The sequence below is a fragment of the Gymnoscopelus microlampas genome (genome assembly GCF_963454915.1).
Source record: "Gymnoscopelus microlampas genome assembly, chromosome: 10".
NCBI classification, from domain to species: domain Eukaryota; kingdom Metazoa; phylum Chordata; class Actinopteri; order Myctophiformes; family Myctophidae; genus Gymnoscopelus; species Gymnoscopelus microlampas.
In genome coordinates this window covers 56575598-56588032 of record NC_139947.1, presented here as the reverse complement: position 1 = coordinate 56588032, position 12435 = coordinate 56575598, and positions in this window count along the sequence as shown.

Sequence of the window (12435 nt, the reverse complement as noted above, 5' to 3'; positions counted from 1 at the left end):
TTCACAGAGGTGGACTTTACCCCTAGACTTCACAGAGGTGGACTTTACCCCTGCCACAACCAAGTGCCTCTGAAGTTGCTTTTGTTTTTGTTGGCTGGGACGCAGTGATGTAACTGCAGTTAAGATTTATAAATAAAAATAATGTTAAGTGTTTTCTGTCATACATCAATCTATGATCTAACGTTACAGGCAGAATGGTGACCAGGCATACCTATATGTCCAAATAACTAATTTAGTAACTAAAGCACTCATTTAATTTGAGTGGAATAGAAACTACAGTATTTACCTCTGATGTTTAAATACTCAAGTTTATTAAAATACCTCAAACTAGTATTGAAGTAGTAGTTGAGATAATTTCCACCACAGGTGAACCTCAGGAACTCATAAATAGTCCAGATTAGCTCTAATCTTCCATCCTCCTATTGACATACAGGACTATATTTAAAGAGTTTGTTAAACCTTTGTATTTACACTTGATTTTGTATTTATGTCAACAACAAAGACAAACACTAATGTGACTACACTTTTCTACATAAAACCCACAAACTAGTTTTGTTGTGACCAACACATTGTAACTCCCAGTTACAGATGTCTGTCAACTGAACAGTGTGTAGTAGCCAGGATATTACTCAAAAAAATACTAATACAAAAAACTAGCATTTATTCCACAGCATGGAAGCCAGGAGGGAGAAACTTCTCTAGGATGTGTAGCTGACATGTTATTTAATGAGAGAGTTCACCCCCAAAATGACTTATTTTTCCTATCGATTAGTCACCTTATGGAGACTTGAGTTGAATTCATAGATATCGTTTTTGTTTTTGTCACATCCCTAAGCCACAAAGAGTCTCCTTTGTGTTTTCTACCGAAACCGCAGCCTACCGGTCCGCTGGTCTGGTATTGGTCCTGTATTGGTATAATTATTGCTCCTCTAGCAGAGAAAGCACTATTAACCATTCCAGAACCACGACTGGAGCGGTGTACAACACAGATAGGAGGTCCCCTTCACTCAGGGACCTTTTAAAACAAGCAACACACAGAAGTGTAGAAAACTGTATATTTACTTGTGGCGACGCGAGAACTACCTTTTCTGCGCCATGGTGAACTCAGAGCAAACTCGACCGTGTTAGCAGGCCCTTGGCCTCCGGGGAAATGGCGGCTAAATTTTGATCTAAGTCTGGTCACCATCCGTAAGCTCTTTAATAACCAGATCCACTATCACAATACCCAGTCCCCGACTTAAGACAAAACTGTGTATATGAGGATAACTGTGTTATAAGAAAGACAGGGGGCAGAGGGGCCCCCTACACTTACTGGCCAGCTTCTACAGAAAATGAACTTGACCTTCACTCAGTCAAAAGACACCATTGAAACAACCTATCCTACTCCTCTGACTAGAGAAATGCACTGAAACTCATGCGTTACACCAGTGGTTCTCAACCTTTTTACAACAAGTACCACCTCAGATTTTATCTGTCATTCCAAGTACCATTACCGCCAAACGTGCACGCGCGCGCAGCGCGCGTGCATGTTTGGCATCGAGCGCGCGCGAAGCGCGCGTGCGATATTTTGCGCGCGCGCAGCGCGCGCGATTTTTTGGGCGGTTATTAGCGGTTATTGATGCTTTTTGGGCGGGTTTAGGATGGATTTAGGGCAGTGGTTTTCAACCTTTATCATGCCAAGGACCCCTAAATTGATAAACATTCGGCCGTGGACCCCCATTTGAAAATGTTTTGTGCCAGGGACCCCCAGAAGCAAAGATATCAGTTAATTTTAGCTTTAAAAAAAAAAATATATTCAAAGATATGCAACACTTTTTCAAGGTTTTTCCAAAAATAGCAGATCTACAAGCTCATAGCGCGGTGCCTGCTATTTTTGAATAGCCAAAGCTAAGTGGTTAAAAATGATTGTGACGCTAACTCATGTCCAACTTGACCATACTGTACAATACCAAGTACATTTTCAAAAAGCCAAAGTTTAAATGGGGCTGAAGCGGTTTATGTATGTTTTGTCATAATAATTAAAATCCACAAAGTTACTAGTAGTAACTAAAGTTTTCAAATAATTGAGGTGGAGTAAAAGTATAATATTTGCCTCTGAGATGTATTGGAATAGAAATAAAAATATTGCAAATTGGAAATACTCCAGTCAAGTAAAATTACCTTAAAGTTATACTCAAGTACAGTATTTGAGTACATGTACTTAGTTACTTTCCACCACTGTCAGCATTAGATAAGATGAATTACTCACCTTCTGAAAAGATGAAAGAAAACACACTTTTGTTCCATAGCCCCACATTGTCTTGGTTTCAGAGATCATGGTTGTAAATATGAACTTTTGCCACAAAGTCTTTATATTCCATAATGTCCCATGACCCACGTCCGTGTTATTGACATTTTGACGATGCACGTTAGTCAAGTGGAGCTGTGTTCCGTGAGCAGAAAGCTGTCAAGTGGCCTCCAGAAAATAAATCTGGTTTCCTTTCAAAACGATGTGCATTTCAGAATAAGAGGTTTTTAAAACTCTATCCTTGTAATGTTACAATTCAACACACGTTTTATTTTGAAATCATACTACTGGAAGTAGAAGTACCCAGGTAGCCTAGTTGAAACTACTTAACTTCACGCGAAAGCAGCTGTTTATGCGGAACGGGGGAGAAAAAAAAAAGTCAGACAAACAGTGGGGGGAAATCACGGATCTGTGAGAGTGTCCCGTCGTCCCGTTTGACTTTTTCTTAACGGAACGGCGTTCCGCCACCGAATCTTTTACCGGAACGCCGTTCCGGACCGTGCCGGCCCACTTTCACCCCTGCCCTTCACCGTGTTTGTTTTGATCGTGGCTACCAGTACCGGCGCATTCAAAGTAACAGCCAGGAAATGCGCTGTTCCCACGCTGACAAAGTGTTCAACAAAACCTTTTTTAAATTAAATTTGAGTGATATTATGGTAATGTTATTTCCATTCAAAGTAGTATTTCGATAGTTTTATTATGTTTTCATATATATAATTTTTTTTTTTTTTTTTTTTTCATTTTCCCCACACTTTTTTCGTTTTTGGGAAGATTCTTCCGCGTACCACCAGGGGGGGGCTCAAGTACCACCGGTGGTACGCGTACCACAGGTTGAGAACCACTGCGTTACACCAACCCACCATCCCCATGGCCTGCTACCCAGACCTTCACTCACTCTTACGTACAGTCACACACAGGGATAATGAGTCAACACATGCAAACCATCTCACTCTTTAAGCCACCTTGCCAACTCTCAGCACATTGTCATAGCACACAGTCATTGCAATACACCTAAATGCTTACAATTCATTGCATACAAAACATTGCACTCCTAAAACATTTGCTCAATACATCACTCCGCCCAGCTTTGCATCAAACGTTGGCGTCAACTTTAGCATCAGTTACAAATCTCTACCTGTATGGGGTGTGTATAGAATGTGTAGGTATGTTGCCGTGGTGCAGGTTCAGTCAACTTACCAACAGGGGCTTCACGGTCTGTCTTGAAGAAAACCTAACCTAGGTCCGTTTGTTTTGCTAACTAAGAGAAAAGAAGGAGAGGCGGACTGGAAGGGACTTTTACACGCTTTTTATTTATTTACCAAATATAAGGCTTAATAAGGTTCCAGTAACAAAAAGGTTTAACTTAAAGTAGTAACTTCACAATAAGATCAACTCATGTCATGTTTGGATCAAAGTAAGCAAAGGAAATTTACAGAAGGCACATAATCAGAAAAATATCTGTTATACTTCTATCATTTCCACAAAATTGAAGTACATAAACTCAAAACCTGTAAAAATTTTGAAATATGCAAAGCTATTCTAAAATAAGATAAAGTGAAGGATCTATGTTAAAAGAATACTTTTAAATTTTAATTCATAACCCTTACTACAAAATTTGGATACCCAAATATTTAATACTACCTGCACAGCCAAGGACTGGCTATGTTGAAAAGCAGGATGTCCCCCCTTTAAGCACTAAAGTAATTCATCTCCCCTCCGTTCAGATTCTAAGTTTTTTATCTGTCCATAAGAGTACCGCATAAAGTTGTCCAGCAAGAGTCCAGCCCGCAAAGGTCCAGCAAGAGTGGGGTCCTCTGAACGGGCTACACCTTTATACCCAAAAACCCAGACATGTGCCAGACATTACTTCATGTGGAACCCTGTGATCCTCCTCTTCACCTGTCATACACTAATGTTTATTACCCATATAGGGTCACTCAAGAAACTTTTTAGCCAACGCATCAGAAATTGGATTATATGCCCACCCCTCCTCTCAGGGCTTTTTTTTAGCAAACACAGCAAAATTTGTGATTATCAATCAACTTCCTCGTCCTGCCTTGGAGACCCACAGATTAACTTGTCATGACTCACAAAGGGAAATGGTCAACCTTATCTCCTTTTAGAGGGTTGCATTGCATGCAACACCATAAAGCATGCCTGCATTGGAACCTATAGGTAGCTGAGACAATACCAACCTAACAGGAAACAGGGGCCTCTTGGCTCGCAGACAAATGTTCCAGTACATCTAACACATTACATGTGGTTAGTATCTTGTGCATACAGAAAAGAGAAAGTCAGCAAAAGCATATATGGTTGCCTGCAAACAATGTATGAACCTGTCAACCTATGCAGAAGTCATATAATTCTGCCTACTCAGGGGTAATAGCACAAATGCCCACAAATGCCCATTATATACGATTCCCCATACCCTGGACTTTTAATACCCTCTTGGGAGCCCAGGTGCTATTTTACTAAAACATTGCAGATCGACAAAGTTAAACCCAATGGTTCCACGATTATAAAGACTATAGACTTCAGCCCGGTGGAAACAATAGATTCACCAGCCTAAACTCCACAGTCCCCACAACCGCCAAAACACCCGATCTACAAGCCTATAAACCAAAAATAGTTATTACAGCAAAAACAGCCGATCTACAAGGTCAGAAACACAAAAGATATACTTTGGCGAAAAACAGCCGATCTACAAGGTCAAAAACACAAAAGATTTACCTCGCTCATCCAAATGAGTGAAAGAAGAAGACTGATTGTCAATGATTTACTTATCAATAAAAGATTAAACCATCTTTCCAAGAACAGTATACTTAACTCAGACAACTACATTGTCGGCAATTGCTTTAAGGATCTCTCCTATTTTTTCTTTTATCGATTTTTAGCATTTTATCTCGTTTGTTACTTTTTTATTCAGAGGTCAGTAAAACTTTCCCTCCTACCAGGGCCTCTTGCTTTTCCTATCTCTGTACAGTGTACAGCTCTTCCTACCACTCCACTATCAAACCTCCTCGAGTCCCCACCCCTGAATTTCACAGGAATTTATTTGGCTTAACGCCATCTTTACTGTTAATTGGCAGCAACGCCGACCTTTGACATGGATTGTCTAATTTTTTAAGACGTAGTCAACACCCTCTCTGGCAATTCATGTCAAATCCACCGTACATCAGTGATAGGTGCTCCCCCCGACGCTGGTATATCTCGAGGAGATTGCACCTGCCACTAATGCACAACACACCTACAGAGTTGCAGCGGTTTCAAGGCTCAAATGCATGATATTTGTGACCATTCGAAGTGTCATAGGCTCCCAATCAGAGGAGATAAACTCCTCGTGTGAATAACCCCGAAGGAATGTCCATCACCGTCCTCCTCGAATGAAAAGGAGAAGACGTCGATGGTCAAACCCCCGGAGCCCTCATGGCCGCAAATCCCCAAGAACGCAGGGATAACATGTACCACCTTTCGTCAAGGGCTCAGGTCCCAGTAAAGACCTTCGGAGAAACAGGAAGCACACCTTTTGGGAAAACAAGGTTGTAGCCTCAGGTTCTATGAAGGCACATCACTTTTACAGCCAGGAATAATTCCGTGACCCTTCTAGAACTGAAGCATTGATCACACCGCACCCCTGCGGATGCAGATTATAGTCATGCCCAAGACTGGTTGCATTTTAACGTCATACCCAGGACGGAAACACAACCTCATATAAACCCATATCAAAAAGAGGCTAAAGCCCCAGAAGCGATCCCCTCATGAATTTCTGAAGGGACTCAGAAGTTTCCCTGCAATACCCGTGTTAACATAACGGGACAATTACCTGGAAACTTTCAACCACCATCATAAAAATAGAACTCATACCCATGTCACGAACCAGTACTCCATATGCGGAGCCAAAATCACAAAACAAATAATAAAAATTCACCACCCTGTGAAAGAAAAAGGTTAGTATACCCGATGCACCCTCACCTGCAAAAGAAAAGTTATTAATACACACAAAATCATTACACTACAGAGGTTTTTTTTTTTTTTTTTTTTACAATAAAATTGTCTCTGTACTCCGAGTTCTTCAGGATTTTCCCCAAAAAGCGACGGAGAGTTCAACGCGCGCAAGTCATAGTCCTGTCCAGGCAAGCGAAAACCCCCAACCCCAAGTCATAGCCTCCATGTCTCTACGGGGTCTTTCCCCACACCATGTATTCAGCAACCACAGTGGGGTTTTCCGGGTGCCAGCATGAGACCCACGCCCATTTACCCTGGAGGTGCTTCATCACGAAATAGTCACACTGTGTCACCCCTCCCCACCTGGGGAGAAACTTTCTGGGTGTCCATTTTATCAATTTGCTCGTGGCCAGCAGACCTGGGGCCGCCTTTCTGCCCTCGCAGTCTCCGACCGTGCACTCTAGGGTCCCATATTCAGCTCTGCCGGCGTAAGGTGATCGCTCCAACGACCCCAGTCGCACAAACGCTAATGTCTCATTGTCACACGCATCCCATAACTTCTCCACAGGAACATAGTACTTGTTTTCATCGTAGAACTCCAACCAGGGCCCTATTTCCATCTGGGACCCTGATCGGACCCTGATCACCAGCAGATTGCGGTGTCCAGGGATCGACCCGTCTTGGACTCACCGGGCCCAAGGTAAAGGGCCTATACATGCTCCTATGGGGAGGAGACAGATTCATCCGAGAGCCGGATGCCGCTCGAGACTCAGCATCAAACCCTGGGGACACATAAGTCAAATTGGACCTGTCCACAGGAACACAGTCCCAATCATTGTCCTCAGGAGTCACTCTCTCAACATCAATGTAACTGCCATCGTCTTCCTCCCGAGTCACCTCCATTTCCCCATCTTCACTCCCGTTCCTACAACCCATATCCACATCCGCTGGACACTCCCCTTCACCCGTAACAGTAGTTTCCTCCAGATGAGGCCGCTTCCGCTCCGGTTCATCGCTGGCTTCCCTCCAGGTTGCACCCTCTCGTGTCCTGTCCTCGTTATTCGGGCAGTAAAACGGGGGCATTATCAGTCTGGCAAACGGAGCATAGCCGCTCAATGCTCTGTCATTCAGCTCGCCGCCTCTCCGTTTACTCGCCCTTTCCCAAGTTTGTCCATTACTTATCCCCCCTCCCAGATGTATAGGACGGTCATCAAACGTCACACAACCCCTACAATCACAGTCCCATGGTTTCGGGGAGTCAGGCCTAGGCCGGGAAATGTCAGTGGACTCAACAACGGGCAACGAGGAGGTAGGAGAAACAGTAGCGGGGGAGAGAAAGGGAGAACCGGGGAAGGAAGATCTTGTCTCTTTTGTCAGTTGGATTGTCTCTTTGAGTACAGCTTTGCTGCGAGCCTCCAGCTCGAGTAGCAACTCATACTCACTATAGGTGTGTCTGGGTGAGTAATTTGGAGAATAAGGATCGTAGCTCGGAGATGTAGGAGAGTACGATGGGGATTCGGCTGCCCCAGCCGAGGCACCCAGGGACACAAGCGAATAGGCTGCCGTCTCTGCGTCTTTGTCCACGCCCGGGGATAAAGTTCTGGAAGGAGTACAGACCCCCTCCCTCTCTATGTCCTCAACCCGAGAACCAGGATCGTAGGGTGATCTGGGAGAGTTCGACGATGTGGGAGTGAATGACGATCTAGGAGAACAGGATGCTGTAGCAGGAGGCGAAGCAGTTGGAGAACAGGATACAGGAGCAGGAGGTGAAGCAGTTGGAGAACAGGATACAGGAGCAGGAGGTGAAGCAGTTGGAGAACAGGACCGGCGTACTGTGCCTCTCTCTGCCGCTGGGATGATAGGATAGCTAGGAGCATACGACAGCACTCCTAACCTTGCAACGCCATCGGCAGTCGTTGGCCCTGGAGACGGGGTAGCCTCCTCCATCTGCTGCACAGGCTCCGGAAGATCACATATCCGCCCATGTTTTCTGACACACGGGGTGCACTCGAGCAGATGGCGCAGATCTGGAACCAAGGGACACACCGGGATCATGCTGCTTGGCTCCGCTCCGATCTGAGCCCCCAGGGGACTCGCCACTGGTTCCAGTCTCCGGAACGGTTCACCACTCCTTATCTGCATCACCTGTAAATTAGGGACAAACAGACTATTCTCCCCCATTAGTTCTCTTCCCTGCCGTGCAGAGACAGTGTGGAAGGTAGCCGAGCCAATCCGAACCAAGGTACTCATGAGACCAGGTCCCATCGCCCGGGAGTCCAGGAGTGCGGCGACCTCAGGTCCGGTAAGAACACGTTGGCCCGGTCCCACCTCAGGAAATGGTGAGAGGACAACCTCGAGTCCCCCTGTGACCCCGACCCCCTCTCTCGAAGGTCCCTGTTCATCTGGTCCCGGGCATCGAAGACGCCTTTCACCAATGATCAGAGGATTCCCGGCTAGGCGCCACATCTTCAACGTGATGACGCTCTTTTTCGGTGATGTTGACGGTCCCGAAGGTGTTCTAATCCATAGCAAAAACAAACAAAAGAATGGTGACGGGCAACAACAATCGAAGTATATACATTTTTAATATTGGGTGGTGAGAGATCCGTCAACAATCTAAACAGAAAATCTTTCACCCCCATCAAAGTATCAAAGAAGCAAAATTCTGGTCCGTGACATACGGGTTTCCCAAAATATATATATACATACACCTTTTTTTTTTTTTTTTTTTATCCCCAACCCCCATGTTTTCCCTACAACCTTCAGGTCAGCCCACTGACTCTGGTTGCCTACAATTAAGGCATGGTTGCATGAACATATGAGGGCGAGTTCCCCCCTCCCTAGGTTTGCGTCTAAAGTGCTGTCTGCCCTCGGTAAGCCAAATGTAGGCGCAGATCAGGTATAGACTAGGTCTGAGATAAGGGAACACGGCTTCAAATAACCTCAAAATTACTATACCAATAGTAAACCCTGTTAGGGACCTAACAAATTTCTTCATCGTACGCTGGGCCGCCCCATCCACTTCATTTACCACTATGGCCCACATTATGACCATAGCAAATGCCATAATCAGGCAATCGGACAGGGCCACTGCGATAACGTAGGATGAAGAGACGTAATGAAGTTTAAGTATTGAGCAAATCATACCCAGAAAACTACCCCCAGTTGTTAGTATCACAAAGGTGTAACTCCCTATATCCATACAGGCTAGGTAAATTGGCAATACCCAGCCTGATAGAGTTAACACCCCATGATACCCCTGGTACATATTTAAAAGAATATAAAAGGATCCCAGAATTAAGCCCCGGATCAAGGGATAACCCCGTTTCTGGGTCACCCATAGCAGCATTATAATGGAAGAGATGGATTGGCTAGCCACCATTTCCACCCATGGGTTGCAGGTGGTGAAATTCCCAACCGGTGCTTCCCCATAACTACTGATATTGGTTGCAGGTGTCTCCATCATATTCAATCAATTAATGTGATTAAAATGTTTATGAGATTCCTTCATCCACAATCAAACAACAGTAGTCCTATTTTTCACGACACTATCAATCCATATATTGGCTGGTCCATCGTACAAATAATATATTTTTGTACGATAAACTAGCTTTCATATGCTCACAGGCAACTCCTGCATATATACAAAAAGACGAAAAGTAAAATTAATAATTTTAAAAATGAGACGTTCATTTGGATCAGTCACCCCTCGGAGGGTGACTTTGACCCAAATCACGGTAACCGGAGTGTTATACACCCCCAATATCATGCAAAGTAGCGTTCCCCGGAATGACAAATCTCATTTCGATAGGGAAGGCCTGAGAAAAATTAAATAAGAATCAAACTACCTGTTCCGCGATTCCCTTCCTCTGAAAGGCCCAATGAAATTCCGAACTAGGACCCAACTGAGTATTTGGAGGCCGTCCACACTTTTATCTCCACTTCTTCATGGGTTGCGAGCCATAAAAGGCTAAGATGCGCCACTTCGTCAGGATAATGGCGCGACAGCACTACAAAAGCCGTCTCCTCTCGAGTAATCAAAAATTCCGAAAAATATTCGAAAAGGACCTCGTCCTCTATTATTTCCCGAGAGTAGTGGAGCCGTCTTTGTTTAGCCTCGGCTCGGGTATATGGACCCTGAAATCGCCAGATCGCCAAATCTGCAAGATGAGAAAACGCAGTTTCTTTATCCTGCATCCGACAGGCCTCGAGGTATAACTCGACAATTAACAAAATTGGGAACCACCCAAGCGATGAGCAAATAAGGCTGAACCAAATGTAAAAATAATTTGGGGCGATTCCGAGTATCACCAGATAGCTGCACAAGCAAACACTAAGAATTAACAGATCCTTAGACATTAGACTGCGAGCTGATATAGGAGAAGGTTCCTACGTGTAAGAGAGATCCGATATTGCTCGACTTCAACATGCAGAGTGAGCGCTGAAAGTACATACTGTACCCTATACCGGGTCTACTCGGAGGCACCACCTCCCCTTCTCCACAATGCATGCAGTTCGTCACGCCTTGTAGCAGCTCCACTTCTATTTCCTCTCCCAGCTCTCTGCGGGTTAGGTCTAGGTTTCAAACAAAACATACAAAGCTTCATCAAGGTAATGAGGAAATATTTTATGAGCTTAAAGCATAATATTAAACACACCTTTACAAAAATACAAATTCCTTTCAGAATCTTTCCTACCACATACCTTGCTAGAGGTAACAGGCCCAATCTATGTAGAACTCCTACTGCAGTGGCTACAAATACAATTATAATTACTGGGATCACATACTTTAGCCACCAGAAATATCCAGTGACCCTATTACTTACGTCAGCCACTGCATCCTCGCCCCAGGTTTTGACAGTGTTCCATATTCCACCCACGGCCCCTCCCAAAATTGAGTTTACCGGGGGCTTATATGGACGGTCATTGTTCTTGTCCAGCCCGTCTCCTTCTCCATCCGCCCCGTTTTCTGGTGGACCTCCCAGGAACCCCCTTTTACAGTTCTGAGTTTGAGAGTAATCTATCACACTCCTCAAGCTATATGGCCAGAACAATTTCATATGGTACCCTTCAAAATCAAATATCGGCTCGGGCAGTCCCCATGGGAGTCTTACGTCAAGACCGTGGATCCGAGGGTCTTTTTCTGTTAAGAATTTACCTAACTTGTGAGGTTTAACATGACACACTATCTCATGGATAAAACTTGTCCGTGAGATCCTAAATTCGGAAGGGGAGACCACCTGAAACTCCGTTCGAGCCTCGGGATATGCCGAGGAACATGTCTCTCCACTAACCTCTGTACAAAGTCTCCCCGATTTCGTTATCCAAGCATCATGTCTTTTGTGAAACTGGCTTTCAAATCTGGCATCAGGGTGTGAATTTACATTTTCCATATACTTGGGCACCCGGCCAAAATATGTGTGGGCCATTATCCACAAATGGTTACTATCATTTCTCGGGGGTGATCTATCAAATACCTCTTTTATCACTTGGTCAAAATTATAGCCAATAAAGATTTTATTTGACAGGTCGAATTTCCTAAGCCAGTTCATTTCTCTATTCGCCCTCCTGGCCCTCATTAGAGTGCCCCAGGAGTATGAATCTTTATCATAGCAGTATTGGAAATCATCAGCCTCCGAACAATATCTTCTATCATAGTAACCATACTTCACTCCTTCAGCTTTTCCTTTGGGGTGAGTCATGGTTGCTCTCAGTCCTAGAGCATAATAAATAAATCTTTTATAATTTTTTAAGAAAGTTTTGGCTAACACCGGTGGCGGTGCTAAACAACCCACGCACCCTCTAAGTTCCAAAGAGGGAGCCTGGTTTGAGTCATAAGTTCGGCTCAGTTTAACAAGATCATATACATGGCCCGTATGTAGAGAAGCCCACTGCTGTTTCAGGAATCGCTCTAGGACATATCCCGCACCATCGTTAAATGTATATGTAGCGAAGCACGGTTGTAATAGCAAGGTCTCGTTAGGCAGTAGCCCCATTGCATATAATCTGTCCAATTTAGTAGGGTGGCTTGGTGTTACTTCCCTCCACAGCAGGTTAATATGATTAGAACCACAATCAGTTACGTCATGTTTGTCCAAATTTTCATTTTTATACTCATTTTTCACAAAACAATAGGGTCTCAATTCTTGCCAGGGCCTCCAGGTATCCCCGTATCGCTCAGCAAATTGTGCCCGTAATCTCTC